The sequence below is a fragment of the Meles meles genome, chromosome 3 (assembly GCF_922984935.1).
Source record: "Meles meles chromosome 3, mMelMel3.1 paternal haplotype, whole genome shotgun sequence".
NCBI classification, from domain to species: Eukaryota; Metazoa; Chordata; class Mammalia; order Carnivora; family Mustelidae; genus Meles; species Meles meles.
Window position 1 is genome coordinate 100,493,338 of NC_060068.1, and position 22,522 is coordinate 100,515,859.

Genomic DNA, 22,522 nt, shown 5'->3' on the forward strand with positions numbered 1-22,522 from the left:
TGTCCCTCACAAGTGCCAAAATTGTGCACAGCAACCCGGAAGGTTTGGCGGGAGGGCGGGTGGCCCCACCAGTCAGCAAAGAGGACAGGACACACCAGGATGAGAGATGGCGCCTTGCCTTCCTGAGACAACTCTCCAAAGACGTTTGGTCTGGGAAGACGTGCGGGGGGCCACTAACCTTGAGCTTGTAACCCCAGCTGAGTTCAGCTCAGCGCGATCCTCTGCTTGGCCAGGCTCCCTCCAACTCGCTGCCTTTTCCCCCAGGAGCCGCCGCTGCTGCTGCGCTTTAAAAACTTTAACAACTCTGAGTCTTACTCATTTCAAGGATCGCCTTACTCAGCCCTGTTAACGCTTTCGCTGCCTAGCAGTCGGCAGCACTTTTCTCTGGGTTCACTCTCTGCTACTGATCTTCCCTTCATGTAACTGAGTTGATTTCTGGGAAAAGATTATAAGGGACAAGATGTAAGCCAACCCTTAAGGCTAAATATTTATAGTCTGTATTTTCACTTTTCTCATTTTGTCTCCTTTTCCAGAAGTTGAAACATGCTCAGTTATAAACATGCCAAGGTGACTGTGTTTATTTTAAACCTTTATAAGGATTTGCTGAAAAGGTCAAACATATTAACGGTAGCTATAACAAAGATAAGCCAGCCAGCCACCTAAAAAGTGCTGCTCCTTAAAAACATAGTCATTCTTTGGATTTGTAGATTTGAGACGGAGTTTTGTGATCTTTTTGCTCAAACTCTTTAAGCTAAAAAAAAAAAGTCATAGCATGGTAGTACATATACATTTTTGAAAAATCAAAGCACAGAAGGGCTTTGAAAAAGGAATGCTGGAACCTCTCTCCCTGCCTGGTGCCTGATGGAATCTTTTTATAGCCCAAATAATGCTTACACTTTTATGTCTTGATTTATCAATAATACATTTCATGTAAAGTTACATAGGTTTCAATAAAGTAAATAATCATGATAATATTACTCAACCCCAGAGTAGCCCTTATCTGCGCTAAGCACTGTTCTACTTTACTTATATTAACTCATTTAATCCTTTTAGCAAGCTGGTAATACACTACATTCTTCTTTTCCTCAGTTGCTGAGGAAACCGAGACCCAGGGAGGTCAAATAACTTACTCCAGGAGTCACAGCTAGCAAGCGACAAGTGTTCTGTGCTCCGCATTACCGTGTCTTATGGTGATATAGCTTTAAGGGGAGGAGAGACGGTTGAAGGGTGGTAAACCTCAGCAGGGACTGCAGGAAGTCAAAAGATAATGACCCAAGCTGACCAATCAACTTCTTTTGCAAATGAGGCAGCTATACTCTGAGAGATTAAGAGATTCCCAGTAAATTAGGGGCAGAACTGGGACTAGAAATTGATGTTCTTTTTTTTTTTTACTATATCTCCTCTCTCAACCTAAGGATGACAATTCTTTATGATGCAGAAAGTACTTCTCTACAACTCCATGGGAAAATCTTAAGAGGGGACCAAGAGGCCGCAGAACAGATGGTGGTGGGTGACATGTTTTACAAAGTTCTTCCACGTTATTTCTGAAAGAGCAAAGATGCATGGAGTTCACAACAGGGGAGAGCTTTGGGATGGAGCAGATGAAGTTATCTGTCCTGTGAGCAGAGACCTGATTTGAATACATGTCAATTTCGGAAACCATTTTCAACTCTTTTTTTTTTCTCTCTCTCTTTTATGAAAGGTTTTTGGGGCTTTAGCAACATCAAATCCACTCTGTTGCCTGTCTCCTTCAATTAATGTCTACTTTTATAAATTCTGTGCTCATCAGGAAGCCTCCTGTAGTCTGAGGCCCTTTGTTGTCCCTTAAGCTCTTTCCCACTTAGTAAAGCGGAGCGCGCTCCTCTGGGGACTGCCCTGCAGTCCCCTCAACCTCTACGAAGGTCTGCTCCAGTGCCAGAACTCTTGCTGCAGGGGTGGGCAACATTCTCTCTCCTCCCCTCTCTTGTTCTTAAACACACTGTCTCCCTTAAATACCCAAATCGGCACCAAATGCACACACACACATGCTTACATAAAGACAAACAAACACATAACCTTAAGAGTAATATTTATGACGTACTTGCTGTATGCCACAGACCAGTGCTAAGATTATCTCATTAAATCCTCCCAACCATCCAATAAGGTAGGTGCCATAACTTTCCTAGGATTACAAAGCTTCTGATCTGAACCCAGGCTGGCCCAGTCCCAGGGCCTGTGTTCCTTTCCATTATTGCTTCCCACATTATAAAGTCAGGTACATGCCATAAATATATCCATATATCTTTATTGTATAAACCCATACACATTTATACATATGTCCATATGTACACACCAGTTGATCTCAGAGCCAACCTAAAACAAAACAATAGAAACTGCCCAGTCTCATACACCTTCATGCCATGGCTCGGCCAGTGGTCTCAAGTAGCTTCAAACCCTCCCATCCCTGACAAAACTCAAAAACCCAGTTCCATTCCAGGAAGGCAGCAGAGATCCAGTAGGCTGCTCTGTACGATGTATCTGGCAGTTGAAGATTCAGCAGAATAGAAATGTGACGCTAGAATCTTAGAATCTTAAGCACCTGTGAAAGACAGTTTACACTGAGCAGGAGTGGTCTTTTAACACCTCCTAATTCACACCCTGTAGGTGGTCCCCAACACCACCAACACCTGAAGTTAGTCTTGGTAGAAACTTTTGAAGCTTTTGAAAAAAAGGGGGAGTTTTAAATGGGGATTTCATCCTCGCTTACCCAAATGCCACCTTGGCGTCAAATCAGATGAACAGGTAGTCCTCAAAAATAAACAAAAAGTTGAACTATGCATGCCTTGCCAGACTCCAGGCTCAGTCCACCACTTCCACCCCTCCCACCTCATCAACGCTCTTGTTTATATTACGTACTGGTACGTAATGATTACAGACTGTACTTTTTCCATACCTGTGTGATGTTTGAGTTTCTGTGGCTTGTATTTACCAGTTTATCTCCATTTATGTAAGACCAAAAAAAAAAAAACCCTAAGTCTGATGATATTGTTCCCCTTTTCACAACTCTTCAGTAGGTTCCTGTTGACCTTAGCTAAAACCCAAATCACTTTTCTTTTTTTTTTTTTAATTTTTTTTATTTATTTGACAGAGAGAAATCACAACTAGGCAGAGAGGCAGGCAGAGAGAGAGAAGGAAGCAGGTTCCCCGCGGAGCAGAGAGCCCGACGTGGGGCTCGATCCCAGGACTCTGGGATCATGACCTGAGCCGAAGGCAGAGGCTTTAACCCACTGAGCTACCCAGGCGCCCCCCAAATCCCTTTTCTGACTTACCAGGCTCAACATAATCTGGCTCCTACCTACCTCTCCTGCCTCAATTTACTGCACATCACCCCTTCACCCACCCACACCAGTCCCACTGGCTTTCTCTCTTGACTCAGGACAGCTTGTTTTTCTACCAGAATGTATTCGTTCATGCTCTTCTTTCTGTCTGCAACATTTTCCAGTTATATTCTTCCTCCTCTCTTCCTAGTTACTCTCCCCCACCCTTTGCTTTTTTTTTACCCCCCACCCCCGCAAGTTTTAGTTTAAATGCCACTTCCTCAGGGAAGCCTTCCTTGACTCTTATGAATGAAAAGTTTATCATCCTAAACTTATCCTTCATAGCAGTTATCACAACCATAACTCAGTAATTATGTTATAATGATTTAATGCCTGATTCCCCAAACAGACAAGCTCCAAGAAAAGCAAGGCTCTTACGTGTCTTGTCACTGCTCTTTCCCTTAAACCTAACCCAGTGACTGGCATGTGGTTGATGTTTAATGAGTGCCTTTGAATGGTTTACTAATGAATGAATGATGTTCTTAAAAAACTGTGTCTGGGCATAAGTACACCAAACTGTTCTTGTTTTTTTTGAGTAGACCTGCTGCCCAACATGGGACCTGAACTCACAACCCTGAGATCAAGAGTCCCATGCTCTGTGAACTGAGCCAGCCAGGTCCCCGCCCTCCCCCACCCCCTCCCACCCACGGGGCAACAAACTGTTGATAATGTTTTTACCTTGGATGTCTCTTGGGTGCTACTTCAAATGTTCTTAGCCTCATCTCCTAGGCTAAATTTCTTAGAAATTTTGCCAGATTCAGGTGTACGCTACGTGGTGGTATCTTTCCTCGGGACCCTGCCATGTATCTCTTGCCTCCTGCCCTGTAGCTTCTCTTATGCTGCAATACGGAATAATAGTGGGAGCTTGCTTCACAGTCATATGAGCCTGATCCACAACTGTGGATTCTTGACTAATGGGAAATCTATGGAAATCTACTTCCTCCTTTCATCTTTTGGAGTAGGCAGTCCTGAGATTTCATAAGGTTCTTCATAAGGTTCTGTGGGATGAGTACCATTTAGCTATTGAGTGGCTAATGCAGTAATGTATCCTTGTATTTTTTCTTCCTTATTGAATCATTCCTCCATCCTTCACCCTTGCTCGCACATAAATTACCTTCAAGCAAGCAAGCAAGCCTTTGTTTCAGGCTCACATAGTTTCTTCCAAATTTAAAATTGGGTCACAAAACAAGTGTGCAATTTTTGTCAATCAAATTTACCTGCATTTTGGAATTATAATTTTAGAATTGTGCTATTTGTTTTGACTGGCTCTTAACACTTTGGTGGTCTCAGGATCTTTGCCCTAAAACTGATCATTTGTAAAGTAATTCATAAACCCACCAAAGGGGTTAAAGTAATTGGAAATCTAAAGCATTGTAACATGAAGACTTTCTTGACCGCTACTGGACTCTTGTTGGCAGAAGCCAAGTTTTATACTCCTTTGCTCTCTTTCCTCAGTATCTAGCATAAATTTGGAAATGTTTTAAATACTTAAATGAAACTTCACTTTAATGTTTCCCTAATGCTAAATTTGCTTCTTTGATTTGGTTTTCTAATGATACTGGAAAACCTTTGGAATATTCAAGGAGAGGAATGATTGCAGGAAAGTGGGAAACTTTCCAATAGTGGAAAAATGAAGGAAAGTGGAATGGCAGGAGTTGAATGGCTATGAGACATTCTTTCCTTCTTTGAAAGATGCAGGTCCGAAATGAAGTTGACTGTGAAATTTCCTCTCCAATCAGGAAGACGTCTATAGGTGAAGGGTGTACTTTAGGGTACTGGTATGCAATCACTAGACCCACAGTAAAGTGACCCAAACTCCTAGCAAGGATAACTCCACCCCGCATTTTCTAGAAAAGACTTACAGTCCTTAAGTTTAATGAGAAACCAGTACTCAAGTGCATGGTTTCAAACTCCAATAGGCCTGATTTGAATCTCAGCTCTGCCAGAGAATGGAAAACTTGGGCAAATTCCTTATGTATAAAATGAGGTTATAATAGGATCTATTTCATTGATTTGTTCTGAGGAGTCAATGAAATGATGCACATAATAAATGCTTAATAGATGTAGGATTCTTCTTATGTTTCTTCTTTCTTGCAAGCAGATCCCATAAGAGAACCAAGAGCTATCTTCTCTAACCCAAACTAAAGCCAAAGAAGAACATAGTAGACCGTATGATTGGTCAGTTCTTTATGGACCAAGATGCTTTAACACAATGTATCCCTAACTTCAGTCATTTGAATCCTATCTTCATGCTACGTGCCATAGACATGTACGGAGGCTTTCTCCTTGAAGTAATCAGAGGAGTAAAGGAAAAAGTGGTAACTTTCTCACTGTACAAGCCTGTGATAACCATTTTGTATTCCCAGGTTTTGGGAAACCCTGTTCTAGTTTGTCACAAAGGAATTAAAATGACTGTGAAGAACCTAAAGAAGGGCAGAACCCTACCATTTCCTGTGCCATAAATGGTGGTTTACCACCTGTGCATCTGTGTGACGGGCTCTTACTTGGATTTCCTCCTCTTCATTTTCTTTTTCTTTTTTTTTTTTTTAAAGATTTTATTTATTTATTTGGCAGAGAGAGAGATCACAAGTAGGCAGAGAGGCAGGCAGAGAGAAAGGAGGAAGCAGGCTCTCCGATGTAGAGAGCCCAATGTGGGGCTCCATCCCAGGACCCTGAGATCATGACCTGAGCCGAAGGCAGCGGCTCAATCCACTGAGCCACCCAGGCGCCCCCCTCCTCTTCATTTTCAACAGAAGAAATAATCTACTAAACATAGTTTTATCCTTTACAAGATTAGAAAGAAATTCTTTTTTTTTTTTTTAAGATTTTATTTATCAGAAAGAGAGCGAGAGTGAGCACAGACAGACAGAGTGGCAGGCAGAGACAGAGAGAAGCAGGCTCCCCGCCGAGCACGGAGCCCGATGTGGGACTCGATCCGAGGACGCTGGGATCATGACCTGAGCCGAAGGCAGCCGCTTAACCAACTGAGCCACCCAGGCGTCCCTAGAAAGAAATTCTAAAGGCAGTTGTGCAAGGAGAGAAAGTAGGAAGTAAGAATGCTTCTTACCATTCTATTAATATTAAAAACATAATTCAGCTTAAAAAATAATTCAGCAGGTCAAATCAAGTAAAGTCTGTGGTAACTTATTGTATTGTGCCAATGTCAATTTCCTTGTGTTTATACTGTAATATATATAAGATGTTGGGGGAAGCTGGTTGTAGGATGTAAGAGACTTCTCTGTACCATTTTTGCAACTGCTTGTGTTTATAATTATTTTAAAATAAAAAGTTAAAAAATAAAAAAGGCAGAAAAGAAAGCCAGTAAAAACTATATATTCAAACCTTACAAATATATCCCTACCCACTGGCCCTGAAATATTACTTCCAGAAATTTATACTAATGTAATAGATATATACCGGACCATGTTCCTCATATAATTACTTATAATAGTAAAATGTTAAAAAATTCTTAATATTCTACAACAACAGAGTGGGTAAATAAACAGTGAGATAGATACACACACACACACACACACACACACACACACATACTATACAACTATCAAAAATGATAGTGGAGATGTATATTTAATGATATGAAGGGCATTCACAATTAACCGAATACAGAAACTTATAAGGTGTATGAGCCCAAGTTATTTAATAATAATACAAAGTATTTAATACTATTGAGACTAGAAGAATATATGCCAAAATGTCAGCAAATGTTAATTTCTGGCCTCTGGACTTATTCGGTTGATTTTATTTAATTTTTTTCATTTTGCTCATGTGTTTTTCTAATTTTTTTTTACAATGGACATGTTACTGGTATAAAATTTTCGAAGATAAAGAAGATGGCTTAAATCACTATAGATTTCCTAAAACGTTTACAATGGGGGAGTTAAATTCTGTAACACTAAGACCCTATACATTACCATTGATAAGACAGCCATTTAAAAAGAAAAACAAATTGCAAAGCTCCGAAACTGCTGTACATAGATGTTAATCCACACCAGATACTGTGCCTTACAAAAGAAAAGGGCTGTGATCACTTCACTCCTAACCAGTCCTCTTTCTCTTCCTTTACTGTTTCCCTTCTGATGAAATCAGTAAATGTTTTGATTCAAAACCATGAGCAGGATGCAACCTTAATTCTTTTTAAACTCAGGGCAAGTCTGTGCAAAAGCTGATGGTTTGCCTAGGCTATTACGTAACCACAATCTTATACTTTTGATCACAGGTGGGAAAGTTGCAAAACTCAGTAATTCCCTAAATACCCTGATTAGTCCTAGCTCTCTCTCTCTTTTTTTTTTCTAAATGTCAGTAATTCCCTAAATACCCTGATTAGTCCTAGCTCTTTTTTTTTTTTTAAAGATTTTATTTATTTATTTGACAGAGAGAGAGATCACAAGTAGGCAGAGAGGCAGGCAGAGAGAGGAGGAAGCAGGCTCCCTGCAGAGCAGAGAGCCGGATGTGGGGATCGATCCCAGGACCCTGAGATCATGACCTGAGCCGAGGGTAGCGGCTTAATCCACTGAGCCACCCAGGCGCCCCCTAGCTGTCTCTTAATAGGTAGGTCTTCTAGGGTATGAAATACATGAGAAGCAAATGTCTCCCCCCACCCATTTTTTTTTTAAAGAATTAGAATTATTTTCCTATAACTTACTATAAACATTTGTCAAATCAATTAGACATTTCTTGGGCCCTGTAATGGTGCTAATTATACATTAATTATATAATATTATGTTATTTACTCATTTGGCCTTATAAATTATCTCTCTCTTCCACATAATCTCTGTTCCCTGGTGCAGGAACCATTCCTGTATTATTCATTTGTGCCTGACACCAGTAAGTGCTTAATAAATATTTGCTGAGTGAGAAGGATGACTCACTTGTGTTTGGAATTCTTACTGCATTCCTAGGGAGAAAGTCTGGGAATGCTTTGGAAACTCACCTCTATCACTAATAGTTCTGTGACCCTGGGTACTTAACAGCTTAAGCCTATCCATGAAAGTGCTATCAGTAATATGTACTTCCCAGGTTTGCTGTAAGGAATAAACTTCCTAATATATGTTGGTAGCACTTAGAATAGTGTCTACTGCATACAAGTTGCTTGAAAGATACCAGTCCACAGCATCTGAATTCCTCTTTTTTGTTCTACCTGTGATTTATCTCTTTCTGCAACTGTTTCTAACTTATTCTAATGGTTAAGAGCATACATTCTGGAGTCAGAAGGTCTGTGCCATCTTATTAAGCAAGACTGTGACCTTCAGCAAGTTGATTAAACACTCTATACTTGGTTTTCTCATCTGGAAAACAGCGATGGTTGTAACACCACTGGCTGCATAGGATTATTGTGAGCATAGAGTGAGAAAATGCTCATAAAATGCTTCAAAGAGTGTGACAGAGAATAAGTGCTCAGTAAAGGTCAGCTATTAGTCTCTTACTAGGCCTCTTATTATCTAGCATGTTGCATCTAAAGTATAGTTTAAAACTGAGCCCAACTCCTGGTGTATTTCCCTGAAGGAGTTATTCATTCCGACTTGGCCATGGCATGACTGTCAACTCACAGAGCAGCTGCCCAGAGGCTTATTTGGTGGTGGGCACTGCAGCACCCTGTAGAACTTTAAGAGGGGTGGGGTTGGCTATTATGTTGGAATAAATAATAACAATTAACATTATTTTGTGCCAGATTCTGTGCAAGGAACTATAACCCTATTATCACTCTCATCTTAATAGATGAGGAGACAGAGGTATAGAGAGTGGTTATGCTTTGCCCCAGCCAGTATTTGGGGAAGTCAGGCCTTATACCCAAGGAGTCTGCACTGTTAACCATCAAGTCATCCCATTTGCTCATTTATCATTAAAAAAAAGAAACTAATTTAATCAACGCTTCATTGCACTTTTTTTTTTAAACAAGAAGTTTATTTAAACAACAAGACACTTGACTTGAAGGGAAAACTATCTAGGATTCATTTCTTTTAGAGTAATTTATCCCTACTTAAAGACAGATTGCCCTACATGTAACAGCTACATACAAAAAAGTTATAAAATTGTCCTTGGTTTTATAATGATAAATGAAAAACATTAAAATTCTCCAATCGAACAAAGTATGCAAGGATTTTTATGTTGTTCTTTTTTTTTTGTTAAACAGTGAGAGCAAAATAACTTACTGGAATATAAAGATAAGAGCTGACTGAGCATGCCACTAATGGAGAGAGGGGGATTTTCACAGAAGCAGTATTTTTCCCTCATCCCATCTCCATTTGATGTCGATCAAAACATACCATTGGCCATTTAGTTAAAAAAAAATGCAATATGCTTGTGCACATACAGTTACTTTATATACAATAAAGGAATGGGGAAGGAGAAAATGAAAGAATAGAGAAAACTATACTGTAGTAGTCAGGATGTGGTGGAACCAAATTGCAGCTTTCTAACTGAGAATGTCTTCTTGGTCTGGAGGAAGAGTTCTGGCATAAAGCAGCAGGTTCCCTTTTTAGTAGACACCTCCTGTCTGCTGCTGGAGCACATCAGTTGTATCTTCATCCTCCATTTCCAACTGTGTAGGTGTGTCTGTTTCGTTGATTGGCTGCCCATCAAATCGGAATCTGATCTGCCTCATTGACAAACCCTGTCGTTCACAATAGGCTTTTCATTAGTTTACTAAGTGGTGTATGCCTCTTAATCTTAAACTGCACCACAGAACCATCCTGCCCCGCCACCTTCAAATTAATATGATCGTTGTTCTCAGTCTTGACTCCTTCCTTGGGCTTTTCGTCCGCCATGGCGAGCGCCGGAGTCTCCTCAGCTGCCGCTTCACAAAAGAGGTACCAGGTCCGCACCGAACTAGCCTTCATTGAACTTTTGATTGGAAATTTTTATCTTTATTTCCACACAAGAAAGCCCAAGCCTTGGAAACATAAGCAGCCTTCACAGAGTAACATCAGGTTAATCTATTACAAACAGAAAGGGAAATAAACCTGAAACACAAAAGGAGGGAATATAGGTGGCAGTTCCTTTTTAGACAATAAAAATGCCAAAAAACTAAAAACTCATTAACACATTTGGATAAAAAAATCCTTTGGTTCTTAATAAGAATTGAAGAATGTCATAAATATAACCAGACTTGTTACTTCATTTTGTTTTTCATGCCCAGTTTATGACTGAATTAACTTTTCAGCTAGAATTATATATATATATTTATCCTGCTAGGTCCATTTGCAGTATCATCTTTGTAGCCATTAGCTAGGGATAGGAGTACTGGAGTATGGAGTATGGTAGACAGTTCTTCTCTTGATGCTAGTCTCCCAAGTTCAACCACTCCTTGTCCCTTGCTTGGGACTAAAAAAAAAAGGCTTAGATTCTAAACCTACTGCCCCATTCTGATAGAAATTTTAAATATGTGTTCCTTTTACTTAATAATTCCCCATTTAGAATTTTATTCAAGAGAAATGCCCACAAAATATGCAAAGATATAAACAAGGGTATTTACTGTTCTGTTGCTTGTAACTGAAGATAAATGGAGCTAACTGAAATATCCAGCAGGATAGGACTGGTTATATGTATCATAATATAGTCACACAGTGGAATAAATAGGTAGAGTTGTATACACTGACATAGACATAATGGAAAAGAAGACTGTAGGCAGTGTTCATAACACTCATAATGTTACAGAAGGGCTTTGTAAGGACTGACATCAACGACTGCAAACTCAGATGCATAAGGGGGCCAGACTGGTTTTAGAAATGGGTCAGGTAGGGACTGTGACAACCTTGAGAATGCACCCTACATGAAAGCAACTGATCAGCTTCGGCTAATCTTTGCTAATGAGTTGGCAGATCTTTGGATTTTGCTTGATAACCTATAAATCATAGTACTTTTCATGCTACTTTGTGACACTCTATTTACTTCTCTGCCACCCTGAAAGCTCCATGAAAATATTTCAGTTACATGAATCTCCTGATTTTCACTTTGGGGCAACCACTAGAAATATTAAAAAATATATATAAGTGGTCATCTGTGAACTGGATTTGTCTTGCAGTCTCACTACCTATCAACCTCTAAAATATTCTTACAATGGTTATCTTTGGCGAATCATATTTTGGGACAATATCGCAGTATGGTCGGTCTTCCCTGTACTATCTGTACATTGCTTTATATTTGAGGGTGTTTTTCTTTTTTTTTTTTCTTTTTTTTTTTTTAAGATTTTATTTATTTATTTGACAGAGATCACAAGTAGGCAGGGAGGCAGGCAGAGAGAGAGAGGAGGAAGTAGGCTCCCCGCCAAGCAGAGAGCCCGATGCGGGGCTCGATCCCAGGACCCTGGGACCATGACCTGAGCGAAAGGCAGAGGCTTTAACCCACTGAGCCACCCAGGTGCCCCTGAGGGTGTTTTTCTTTGTCTGCCCATGGCAAGAACCAGTTTATTGGTCCAGGTGAGGGGCAAGGGATCTATACAATGAGGAGTGAGGGCTCAGGCCTCCCCAGTGACTTAGAAATTCATTCCTCCACCAGGTTCTGTAGGTAGGCCTTGTACTGGTGGAGGGAAGGGAGAGTGGGTGGCTGTTGGAAACATGCAGGTCGACAGTGATCTCCAGTAAGGAGGCATCCCCTAATAGGGCTGTATCTAACAGAGCCCTTGAGCCACGTGGGAACAACCTTGAACATCATAAGCCTCTCGATCCACAGCTGGCCCTGGGATCATGACTCCCCCACCAAGAAACAGAAGGTGTAGCTTGGGGAGTGTCTACTTCCTTCAGTGAAGACCATCAGATATGCCAGGAAAGGGCCCTGGTCAAACATGCCTCCTTTCCTGATACTGGAGACCTCGCCATTGATGGGTGACCACTGCCAGGAAGTAGCTTCTGGCTCACAGCCCAGTAGATCTGGCACTGCCCCAACCTTCAGGCCTAGAGAACTGATCTACTCTCTAGAGAACTAGCTCCTCCTCCCCAGCCTGCCTTCAGGCAGCTCACCACAAGCCTCACATAGCTGGTCATGGCCCTGTCAAGGGCAATCCTAGTCTAGCAGTCTTATTAGCTGCCCAGGCCATGTCCTATCCCCTGCTGCTGACCCCACTAGCCATGGGTCCCTAAAGCAGAAGACAATCAGCTGGAAGACCTGGCAGTCCTGGGAAAAGGTGGTGAAAGGTGGAACCTTGAACTTCCACTCCGAGCAGTTGCACCAGCAACCTGGAGGGAGAGACTGAGAAGTGTATGGGGGTCCATAACCCTGGCCCCAGCCCCTCCCAGCCTCCCACTGGCACTCACCTTCCTCTGGCACCAACAGCCGCCTCAGCGGGTTTTCAGTGGGTTCCGAATTTGAGCAGACAGCAGAGATGCCCAAGCAGGGACCCAGAAAGAACTGAGAGGGATGCTCAGGGGCCACAGCGAGGCTTGAGGACCCCCAACCTGGGAATGGGGCCAAGACCCATGTCACTCACTAACTCCTCCAGAGTGTGCTCCGGGTATCAGGTACGGCTCTGCCCTTGTTGTCGGGAAAGGTATTCAGCTCAGAAAGTCCTCAACTCCTAAGGTGACAGATCTGTAGATGCTGCACACAGGTCGCGGGGATCCTTGGTGGGTCCTCCGCTAAGCGCTACACTCACTTCCGGTGGGTGGACCGGAAATTCCCCTTCCGGGGCAGCGGGTCAGAGTGCCGGCGCCGTCTGTCTCGGCCGGTCTTGGCCCAGGTCTGGAAGGGTTGTCCTTTTGCCAGGGACCCTGCGGCCGGCGGTGTGTCCAAGACCTGAGGATGAGGAGTGCGTGCGGCCCTGGCCCCACTCCTAGGCCAGGTAGGATCCCAGGCCTTCCCGCATGGGGGCGTCGGGGTGGGGGTGGGGGACAGCCCCCTCAACCCGCCAGCCCTGAAAACGCATTTATGCTGGCGTTAATGCTAAGAAGTTCTGAACCAGTGAGTTTCCAGATTAGTTCAGACAAGAACCAGTTCCAGGAGTTGCCTGCCTTTGGTTCTGTCACCGATCTCAAGAATCTTGAATTTGGTGAATACCCCTGGGCTCATCTAGATACATCTAGATCATGATAACGGGCTTATTTAGATAATGTTTTGGACTAGGGCCTTGAGATATTTCTGACCATGTTGGACTAGATGAGTCTCTGGGAGTGGAAACATAATCTTAAAGATATAGGGAGAGAATAATCATATCTCTCCTGGTGTATCTGGAGCTCATGGGAAAATTCATAAGAGATCATCATTAGTTAATTTACTCATTCACTTCTTCATTCAACAAAAATGTTTGGAGTGTTTGCTATGTGCCTGCTTGGTTTTTGGGCCACAGGAACCTTCACTGGAGCTTGCGACTTGGAAGGTGATACCAAAGTAAATAGATGATCACAAAATAGGGTGAGAAGTAGTGTGATGAGGGTCAGCACGTGGAGCTGTGGGAGACGGCCCTGGAAATTGGGAACACTTCTCTGAAGAGGTGGCACCTGGCCTGAGTGGGGAATTCCAGGCTGAGAGACCCACAGGTGTGAGGGCCTGAAGGCAGGAGAGAACCTGGGACCTTCTGGGAACAATCTGTATTCTCTATAGCCTGAGCACTGTGTTTGGGGCAGGGGCATGTCAGGTTTCAGGGCTGGAGTGTGGGCAGCCCCCTGATCACAAGGGCTTGATGAAGCAGTCTGGGATGCCTGGGCTCCATCCTAAAAACAGCTGAGAGCCATGAACAGGTTTTAGGCTATGGAGGTTTTAGAACTGTTTTATATATTTATGTCAAATATTTTCACCCAGAGTTTTCATTTTATGTTTCCTTGATTTTATGAACCAAGGGGGAAATACTGTGTATTTAAGTGAAAAGGGAAAGTAACTTTCTGTTTCTTAAAAACAAAAAGCCTCTAAGGGTACCTAGCTGATTTAGTTAGTAGAGCATGTGACTCTTGATCTCTGGGTGGTGAGGTCCAGCTCCATGTTGGGTGCAGAGATTACTTAAAGATAAATGAACTTAAAAACTAACAAACAAACCACTACGGAATGATGGCTGAGAAACTGTAGTTTCTAAATTTTATATGTTCCTGTGCTCTTAGATTTTAGAGACATTTCATGACATGGCATACAGAGCCTGCAAGTTAATTAAGCCATCAGCTTAGAAGGTTGATGGTAGATTCCACGCCAGTTTCGAGGGTGTGTATGTATTCTGTATGGGGAGCTGGTTAAAAGCATCCATAACATTATGATAATCCTCCCTGAATATCGCTAGGGTTTCAACTGGTATTTCATCTCATTCTTGGAGTCCTTGCCCATGAAGGCCCTTGCTTCCCTGGAAAGGTAGGTGAATGTGCAATTAATAGGAAGAGCAGAAACATGTTCAGTTTGGTGAGAACTGACTTCCTTGTCTCAGAAGGTGAAAGGAAAAAGTTTGTGGCTTTGTGAGCAGAAGAAGGGAGGGGAGGAGCAGCCGGGGTGATTGATGACGCTGTGAAAGTCACACAATTGCTGTCAAGGTGGTTATTTCACCCCTGGAGCAGGGTGATCTCATTTGCTGCTGCATATGCATTAAGCCTTGGTTTTCTGGTCTCCTGGTCATGAGGACATGGTGAATATGCTGAATGTGTATGTGTGCTCCCGGAAGACTGGGAGGATTTTAGAGACAGACTAAGCGGGATTCAGATTCTGCTCTGCACCTTGCTTTGTGAGAGCCTGGCACAGTTGCTTACCTGACCTGATCTGATTTCAGGATGCTCACCTGGCATGGGCTTTTGTGAGAATTAAATGAAATGAGATATTTATGTATCGTGACTGGCACATAACTGCTGTTTCATAGATGTTAATTTTTTTTCCTAACCCTGGGCTGAAGCTGTCTTTAATTGGTTTCCAGGGGACTGGCCATTTGTCTCCTTGACTCCCTGTCGTGCTTCCTTTTCACCAGTAGGGAAGCATATTTAGGGTAGCAGAATGACCTGCATTCCAGTCCTCGTGTTACTACTTACTTTGGGCAGGTGGCACAGTACTTTTGAGACTTAGATTCCTCAATATTCCCATACCTTCTACAGTGTTTGTGAGGACTCTGTAAAGTAAGGCAGAGTTCTCAAACTTTAGAATGCGCCAGAATCATTCGTTTAAAACTTGTTAAAACAGATTGCAGGCCTCTGTCGTCCTCAGGGGTTCTGATTCAGTAAGTCTGGGGTGGGGCCTGAAAATTTGCATTTCAAACCAATTCCCAGGCCACACTTGGAGAACAGTGCCTGGCACACATTGAACACCAGATGGATGTGAGCTACTATCATCCGTTGTCTTGTGGGGCAGGGGCAATATGATAGACACCGCAAGCTGGCTAGAATTCTAATTTTAGGATCCTTATTTTGACTATGTGAAATAATTACTTAATTTTCAATTTATGTAGAACTGATAAAAGTAGGGAGGAGGGCAGCTCCTGGGTGTCTCAGTCGGTTAAACATGGGACTCTTGATCTCGGCTCAGGTCAGAGTAGTGAGATCAGCCCTGTGTTGTGTTCGGCACTCAGCATGGAATCTGCTTGTCCCTCTCCCTCTACCCGCTCCTCCCCGAATAAATAAATGAATAAAATCTTAAAAAAAAAAAAAAAAAAGCGAGGAGGAGGAATTTAGTGTTTTAGGGGGTAAGAGTTTACAAGTCATTTCTGCTAAGGGCTTCTATATGACCCAGACCACAGGAATGAGGCACCCAGACTGACCAGATCCCACTGGCAGTTTTATCAGTCTGGGCCCCTCGAGGCATGACAGGCTCAAAAAACAAATTTCTGAGATATTCTCCTATTGCTTTTTACTAGGTGTTGAGGACATGTTTGGGGAAAACTGGGGAAAATGACAGGAGACTTCCACATGCCAGAATCTCCAAAGAGATTTTTTTTATAGAAAGTCTTATCATCCCCAGGGTTTTTAAGTATGTCAAGGAAGGATTTTCCCACTGAGGAAATCATAGGCCCTGACTCTTTTATTTTAGAAGGTGGATGGCAAAGATAAGGGGCGCGGTGACACCTCTGCCACCTAATGAGCAGTCTGAATTACAGATCTAAAATTAACAGCTTCTCCTCCTCCCTCCCACCCACCCAATACTTAAACTCTCCTTTGTCATTGCTTCTCAGAGCACTTGAAATGCAAGAAATTCAAAATGCTACCTGGATCTGCAAACCTTTACAAACAGCCGGGCCTGGGGCTGAGCGTTGAATTAGGGTTCAGAGTCTAGGTTCTGTAGTCAGGTAGATGGGACGCATCTCCTGATTTTGTAGCTTGGAGTATGACCTCATCACATGACCATCTGAACTCCATTTTCTTATCTAAGTTGAAGGCAATAATCGTACTCATTTCAAAGGGTGCTTATGAGGGATAATTAGGTAAGCATGTGAGGACTCAGGGACTGACAGCTATTGTTTCTGTGGTGGTGGGGGGTTTGCTTTTAACAATTCTGGGCTGGCACCACTCCTGCATACCTCCCCAAGCTGTCTCTTTTACAGAATTCTCCAGCAAGTTTCGTTTGATTTGTGGGGCCTAGATTCTCAGCTTTTCCCAATTTCTTTATATAGCTTTGGACTACGAGAGAAGGGAGGAGCCCTCTGCATGGGGCCTGGGCAAAAAAATGGGGTCACAGGGACTGTGGAAGATACTATGAGGAATCCCACCCTGCCTGACTCCAAGAACTTCTCACCCCCTGTGAGGCAGGGGTTAGAGCCATGAGCCGAAGGATCTCTTCTCACCTGGTGATGTGGGACACTCAGTGGCTCAGAGGCCAAGGTGGCAGAGGTGGGTCAAGGGGTGCAGTGAGGATCTAAGGGACCCCAAGTCTGTTAGCCTTCCCAAGAGGCTACAGCAGTGTTTTAATACAGGCCACAGTGTTCATGGGATGACAGGTGTGGGTGGGTAGTAGATGGTAATGTACATGAGGGGATTGTTCCTGGGGTTTTCCCTCTTGATGAGGAGAAGTCCCTAAATAACGGCAGTGGCAGGGGCTGTGGTTGCACAGGTGGCAGCAGGTGAGGCAGGGGACTTGGAGTGATACAGTTGAAACATGCTGCCCAGTGCTGGCCTCATGGTAAGCTTCCAGGAACCAGTCACTATTATTAGCTGTTCCCCGATAATCTGACCTCTTCCCGGTGCCTGCGGGACTGGGCAGTCTCTGCTGTGAGCATCAAAGGATGAGCAAACTCTCAGCGCCCCCTTCCTTGGAGCTCTTAGAAGAATGCAGAATGGGATGTTAACTCTATTTCAAGTTTATTTCCTCCATCACAGGTATGATGTATCTACTTTTGAGAGGAAAGAGTACCTTCACATTAGGTGCTAGGAAGTAGTGATGATCCTGGCTGGCTTTGAGGAGCCCTAGATTGGAATCAGAAGACCTGGGTTCAAGTCCCAGCTCGGTTACCTTTGAGATGTGAGGCCATAGGGGAAAGGGAAAAGAGAGAAAGAGAGAGAGAGAGGGAGGGAAATAAGCCATAAGAGACCCTTAATGATAGAGAACAGACTGGGGGTTGATGGAGGGAGGTGGGCAGGGGGTGGGCTAGATGAGGGATGGCCATTAAGGAGGGCGGTTGCAATGATGAGTACTGGGGCTCAGATGTAAGTGATGAGTCACTGAATTCTGCTCCTGAATCCAATACTACACTACATGTTAAGTAAGTAGAATTTAAATAAAAACTTGACACACTAATAAAAAGAAATGTGAGGCCACAGGCTAATTATTTAACTTTCTCATTTGTAAAATGGGGACAAAACTGCCTGTCTTACCAACAGATAATAAACATAGAAATGTTTTGTGAACTGTTAAGTTCTGTTAAGGGAATTAAGGAAAATGGTTTTGGTGTGGCTGATGATGAAGTCCTCTAGACCTACTGGCATTCAGCATGAAGACTAATGAGGGAGTTGAGGCATGGAGCCAGGTGAGGGACACAGAGGTACTTTGGGATATTCCTGGGTGTTCACTACCTACTCCTGAGGCAGTTCACAGGACACGAGTCCCATAATCTTACCAGAGGCATCACTGGGCCAAACCTGAGGACGCGACAGGTGCCCCTCCCTCTCTACTGCTATCATTGTTTATTGCTACCTAACTTCCAGGCTGGGAACTTCTAGGCTCTTAGCACGGGGCCTGCCATACAGTGGGGATTCCATGAGGGTTCACAGAATGATTCGATGCGTATGTGAGTGAGAGGATGTGTTTTCTTTTTTTTTGGATCATGGTCCTTGACTATTTTCTGCACATTTACTCTCATTCTCACACCTCTTCTCTTTCTAAAATACCTTCAAAGCAGTCCACAAACTGGAACATGGAAACAGCCATACTTGGGGCTAAAAAACCAGGAACACCTAAGAAAGAACAATATGAATTATTCCTTCCTGAGCTGTTTGGGCCTTGGGGCCAACTTTGGGGAACAAAGGAGACTCAGGAATTAGTTGCTGGTGATGGGATGGGATGAGGGCAACAGGCAAAATCTGTGCAGAATCGGTCTGTCTTGACACAACAGTACCGTTCCTTGACTTAAAGGTGGCTAACATAACACCACACACACACACACAAAAGAGAGAGATGTGAACTTTTCCAGCCCTGGGAATAATTGCTTTCTCAAAAAAGACAAGGAACTTACAAAATAAATCTGGTGATGGCTTGCCTTGTTATTAGGGTTGAAACAGGTGATCTGTGTGTTTTCTCAGGGCTTCAGTGATTCTAAGCCAGGAAACAGCTTAATTATTTGCCAGGCTCCTTTGTTGCTCCCATAACCTGTTAGGAGTGGTAACAACAATGACATAGATGAGGAGAGTGCCCTTTCTGTTAGACCTTGCTCTGTACCTCCCCATGCTTACTTTGACTCATTTTTCACAACAACCCTATAAGGTCGGTTATAACCTCCACTCCATTTTATAGCTGAGGAAACTGAGGTTCAAGGGGTTAAGTAATTTTCCCAAGGTAACACAGTCAGTCACCTTCATTTGAACTATGTTTAAATCCTGACATCCTGTTAACATCCACGCCCTTCTCCTGAACCGTCTCCTTCAAAAAGTATAAGGTGTAAGGTCTCCTCTGATGTATTTTCCAAGCAGTTCCAATGAAACCCTTCAAAATACAGATTGTGTGTATTTCCTGGACCAGAAATCCTCCCCCCTCCCCAGTCCCTCCCTTCAAGAGTTTTTTCATACACTCCTCACTACCCCAAGGTTCAGCCTGGAGCCTGGGGGAGAAAATGGGACAAGAGAACAATAAAACAAAAGACCCCAAGGCTTCTAATGGATCATGATTGAAATGCACTTTCCCAGCTACACAAAATGTCAGTCTGGTTCTCTTTGTTCTAAAAGTTCTGCTTTCACAAAGCATCAATTTCCTCTAATAATAAGCCTTTTTATTCTTCATCTAATGATGCAGCCTCGTCTTGAGAATTCTTATGATCTCTATTGCGCATCCAGGATGACAGACGCACAATGAATTTCTCACTTCCCTCCTTTACCTTTTGCATCATATATGATTCCTGCCCAGTGCAAGCAGGGTCTCTGAGCAGTGTCCCCCCATTTCCTCTACCCCGTCACTCCCTCCCAGCCATGCACAGCTCCTTGAATTCTCCACACAGCATCATCCGTTCTCTGTGAATAAGCTCATCTTCCCCCCCCCCCCCAACAGTGACTCTTCTGTCAGAGTGTGCTATGGGTGTGCTATGGGCACTTCCCCATGGTGGGGGACAGTATTTTTGACTGGTTGTATATTTGAAGTAACATTTATCACACGTGAGCTGGGATAAATAGACACACTCTGAGAGTTTGAGCAGATGACCTCATTTGCTGCTCACAACATTCTGGTAGTGAACCCACTGTACAGAGGAGGAAGCTGAGGGACAAGATGTTCAAAGACAAAGCCCTCTAAGTGTCTAGATTCTAGAGCCTCTCTTAACCAGTGGATTGGCTTGAGGTTGTCTGGAAACTTCTCCGTGAAAGTTGGACAGTGTTGAGAGTAATACCTGGCTTTGAAGTTTTTAGCCCAAAGGACTCTAGAGAATCAAGGTGGACAACAACCTTGGAAGGGTCAAGCTATGCAATAACAAAAACTATAGGGTTTACAGAACAGCCACAGACCATAAGAGATTACCGAAAAAGGACACAAAGCGGGGCACAGTAATGGTAGTGGGAAATGCCCCTGCTCTTTCTTGCCTCTACCTGTCCTAACCTACAAGACCTTCTCCCAGTCATCTGCATTGTCCCTTCACTTCTCTCTGGTGGCCATCCAAAGATTGGTAGTGGGCCCTCAGGACATCATTTCTCAGAGTTTCAGGTAGTGCAGATTCTGGACATTCTGATTCAAGAGGCCTGAGACAGGGGCTCACTGTTTTTCATTCTTAACTAAGCACCTCTGAATATCCTAATGCAAGAAGCTTCCAAGCTGCTATTTAAAGTAACCACTGCTTCTCAGATTACAGCATTAGGAAAAGGAAGCAAGAAGCCTAGTTTTCAGTGGCCTAGCTTTGCCTTGAGCATACTCTCATGGATGGCTGTGAGCTCAACTCATCTCGTGACCCCAGCACCACTTGGTTGTTGTTGCCCTTGGCCTTTACCTCTGCTGCTGGGGATGAGGCAGCTGAGTAGCTCTTCGTCTGATCTGCTGTGCTTATTGCAGGAGCTCAGTAGTATTTGTTACTATTTTTTTAATCTTGAATCAAGATTTTTATCTTCTGGTCTGAGATCTCCTACCAGGAGGTTTTCTAACCTTTGAATCTCCATTTAGACCTACTGAAATGATCAAGAAAGAGTAGGGAAAAGATACTGCGCTCAAGAAAGACGGCTGCTTGTTTAGGTGTGGACACAACTGAAGTTGCCTCAAAACTCATTTCCTCTGATTATATTACGCTGGAAACCTCACCTCTCACAGGAGGCTTTTTTTTTCCCAAGAAGAGGAGTGGCCACCCTTCCCATCCCAGATATGATCTCCTGCGAGGCACTCCCAGCTGTTGTGCTCATTTTGCACCCAACACATCAGTGTCTCGTTGCCTGTAATCACCATCTCCATCGGGTCAGCAATAAATCTCTGAACAGGTTCTGCAATTCATTATGTGGCTTTTCTCAGTCCATAGCATGCTTCTAAAACCAGGACTCTTCTGATGTCCACATAGGACTATAGGCTTGAGCAGGTCAGGGGATATCTCTCTCGAGAGGCTAGCATAGTGCCTGAAATACACAGGGCGTTCAGTGAGTGTTTGTTGATTAAGTGATTATAATTTTATAAATCCACAGGTTTGGTTGTTATTTTTCTATGCTTTTTCCTTCAAAAATTTTTTTTTAAATTCTAGTTAGTTAACATACAGTGTAATGTTGGATTTAGGACTAGAATTCAGTGATTCATCATTTACATGTAACACCCAGTGGTCAACAGGACAAGTGCCCTCCTTGATAACCATCTACCCCATCCCCTACCCACCTCCTTCTGTCACCCTTCAGTTTGTTCTCTTATTGTTAAGAGTCTCTTATGGTTTGGTTCTTCCCTCTCTCTTTTCCCCCCTTTCTCATAGGTTCATCTGTTTTGTTTCTTTCTCTGACTTATTTCACTTAACATAATATACTCTAGCTCCACCCACGTCAGTGCAAATAGCTAGATTTCATTCTTTTTGATGACTGAATAATATTCCTCTTTGTGTGTGTGTGTGTGTGTGTGTGTGTGTACCCCATATCTTCGTTTTCCATTCCTCAGTTGATGGACATTTGGCCTCTTCCCATGGTTTGGCTATTGTAGGTAATGGTGGTATAAACATCAGGGAGTGTGTACCCCTTCAAATCTGTATTTTTATATCCTGTGGGTAAATACCTAGTAGTGCAATTGCTGGATTGTAGAGCAGTTCTATTTTTAACTTTTTGAAAAACCTCCATATCGTTTTCCAGAGTGACTGTACCAGTTTGCATTCCCACATAGGTTTTTGGCTTTTTGGGTTTTTTTTTTTTTTGAGGCCGCTGTCCCAAGATGAGACTCTGTGGGGCTGGATAGGTATATGTCTACCTAAAGTGTCATTCTTCTCAGATAAAAATGAGAAAATTTAAAATATTGTTTTAGTTTTGTCATAAAGCTACATTTATTCAGTGTAGAAATAATGCCTGTTCTGAGCCTGTGTTCTTCCTAATTTGGAGGTATTAAAATTACCATTATTTTGTGAGGTGACAGTAAGAGATGTGTCTATATTGAGTAAACTGACTCCTACCCGGTTCTTTTGA

The 22,522-nt window shown here is 43.0% G+C and overlaps 1 protein-coding gene and 1 pseudogene across 6 annotated transcripts in view; both read right to left on the reverse strand.

Annotated features, from left to right (window-relative positions):
* SH3RF2 (SH3 domain containing ring finger 2) overlaps positions 1 to 315 on the reverse strand; it is a 124,995-nt gene extending 124,680 nt beyond the window's left edge. For all 6 annotated transcript variants that reach the window (XR_006817686.1, XM_045999346.1, XM_045999344.1 and 3 more), the window contains exon 1: positions 179 to 315. The gene's annotated coding sequence lies outside the window, so the exon portion shown is untranslated. The remainder of the gene's footprint in view (positions 1 to 178) is intronic.
* Positions 316 to 9,794: 9,479 nt separating this feature from the next.
* LOC123938658 lies at positions 9,795 to 10,201 on the reverse strand (annotated as a pseudogene).
* Between the last annotated feature and the right edge of the window lie 12,321 nt (positions 10,202 to 22,522).